Here is a 2,500-nt window from a genome sequence, read left to right on the forward strand (position 1 = left end):
ATATATATATATATATATATACATATATGAGTGTGTGTGTGTATGTGTGTGTAAATAATTACATATATACACATATACATATATGTATACGTACATACCTATCTATCTATATAGATGTATATCGATCGATCTATATATATGAATATATATATGTATCTCTCTCTCTCTCTCTCTCACTATATATATATATTTATATATATATATATATATATATATATATATATATATATATATATATATGTATGTATGTACATATATATTTCTCCATTGTTTATATAGATATCTGTAATTTATAATATAGATTGGACACAATGTACTTCTCCACTCGGTTGTGATTTATGTAACAGATTATTGTAGAATTCGAGGCGGTAATACTATTTTCTAGAACAATTGATTTCGAACAATCAGGAGGAATATAGGAATAGTTTCTATTGACCAAACAAGAAAGGGAAACATCCACAAAACAAAAACTTCAAAGTCTTCCCTGGTTTCCTAAAATGAAGAAAAATATAATTTCTGGAAACATGAAGCAAAAGCTATGGTCTTTTTTATTAAGATCTTTTCTTTCTCATGGAAGAGAAGGTGAAAAGGCAAGCATCGGATTTTTGTTCTTGCAGCTATTGTTCTATTGCCGACCAAGCGCCTGTGTACCTTTTCTGTAGTTACAAAACACAAACTTATATTTGGGAATTTATTTTATCAACGACTGGCAGGATAATGGAAAGTTACTACATTATCTGCTCATATCCTTGCGTATATATCGTATATATACGATATATACGAGGATCTGGGTGACACAAATTAGGTAATTATTGGAAACTCTCTTATACGGTTTACTAGAAGTTTCTCATTTTTTGGTTTGTTTACATATCTTTGTAATAGTGTGTGTAAAGGAGATGTGTAGGATTAGCCATATCTTTGTTGTTCGATTATCATCTCGTTACATGATAAACTTTCATGTCAGTTTTTTTTTCTTTTCATCTGTATTAGTGTGCGTGGAGTTGTGGGGGATCCGCCATATCTTCATGTTATCCAATTACAACTGCACAACTTCATAATAAGCTCCTGACTCGTCATTCTGTACATATAAAATCACAAATACAAAGAACTATATTGCTCCTATTATAGCTTGGATGCCGACAGACACACGAAGAGGAAATCTCTCTCCAGGATGCAGCTTAGCGCTTGTAAAAGAGACCTGCGACTAAAAATGCAAGAGGATTTCACCAATCTTATCACCATTTTTTTCCCACAATCGTTTCCATGGCGTGGATATATAATGAAGCTTTAAACCGCGAGCTTTCTTCTTTCATCTGAGCTTTCGGACAAAATATTTTTTGAATCCTGCAGAGGAGCAAGGTAAGTCAGGACGAGATTTTTCATTGAGTGATGCAGAAGGATAAAACCTGCGATAAAACAGTCTATAATTCCCCATTCATTCTTTCTTTCTGTGATTATCGTTTTATTAAGGCTGTAAAAGAGATCGCTGCTTGCGTGTATACTTCAGGCGTGCAGCAAGAACCTTCGAAAAAAAATGAAAGGAAGAAAGAAAATAAAACAGGATGTAGGTTAATGTAACATTCACCCCACATTGCAAAAATATGAATTTATTACAGCGTTTTCCTCCAATTCAGCTTCACTACCAACGTTTAAGAGACCGTGAATGCAAAGTGAATAAGTGCATAATTGTATACGGAAAAGGCGGCATGTCTAAATACCTAGAAAGGACCTTATACCTAATAAATTTAACGGGAGATGCAGGCCTGTATCTTTTGACGGCGACAAAGTGGGCAAACTTCTCCTGTTTCGAAAAAGAAGAAAATTTACTGACAAAATAGAAAAAAAAAACGCTGGAAAGCTGAGGTGGATGGGATGCAAGCCTTTATTTCATATACGGTTCTGTATTTTGCTCAGTGCACAGTACGTTTGCCTCCTGTTCTCATTGATCAATCAATCAAATTATGTACAAAGCCATTTCCATATGCACTTACTTTTATATCCATTTATCAAATCATTTACCCATTTTTCCCAAACTGCAGTAAATCCTCTTGGCAAAAAAGTCTCCTCAGTCACTTACCAATGGCAGACAATTCTAAAAATTAATTCTTTATTCCTTGTCCATTATGCTCTATGGATGTTAAAAACGCGAAAAGTTATTTATTTTCATACATATTTTTATAAAAAGACCGATTCGATATCCTCCTCCGAGAATGCCACGGCCGACCCGCTTCCTCTTGGCGTTGGCGGTGCTCAGTGCGGCGGCCGCGTGGGTGGGGGACGCCGCGCCGCTGGAGGAGGAGGGCGAGGCGAAGGACTTGAGAACCCTGAGTGAGTATTTTCCCTTTTCGCTTTCTGGTTTTGATGGTCGCTGCGTTAATGTTGCTATATACATGCACGCACGCACACACGCACACACGCACACACGCACACACACACACACACACACACAAACACACACACACACACACACACACACACACACACACACACACACACACAC

General features: G+C 36.4%; 1 long non-coding RNA gene across 3 annotated transcripts in view; it reads left to right on the forward strand.

Annotated features, from left to right (window-relative positions):
* The first annotated feature begins 1,242 nt into the window (after nucleotides 1–1,242).
* The window catches only part of LOC113805573 (uncharacterized), a 5,293-nt gene continuing 4,035 nt past the window's right edge, over nucleotides 1,243–2,500 (forward strand). Inside the window, exons 1-2 of one of the 3 annotated variants that reach the window (XR_003475694.2) lie at nucleotides 1,243–1,359; nucleotides 2,210–2,328. This is a non-coding gene — a long non-coding RNA (uncharacterized lncRNA). Of the gene's footprint in view, nucleotides 1,360–1,405; nucleotides 1,565–1,939; nucleotides 1,964–2,209; nucleotides 2,329–2,500 lie in introns of those variants that run through there. The other 2 variants (XR_011399330.1, XR_011399331.1) reach the window with 2 other exon arrangements.

The sequence above is a fragment of the Penaeus vannamei genome, chromosome 20, assembly GCF_042767895.1.
Source record: "Penaeus vannamei isolate JL-2024 chromosome 20, ASM4276789v1, whole genome shotgun sequence".
Lineage (NCBI taxonomy): Eukaryota > Metazoa > Arthropoda > Malacostraca > Decapoda > Penaeidae > Penaeus > Penaeus vannamei.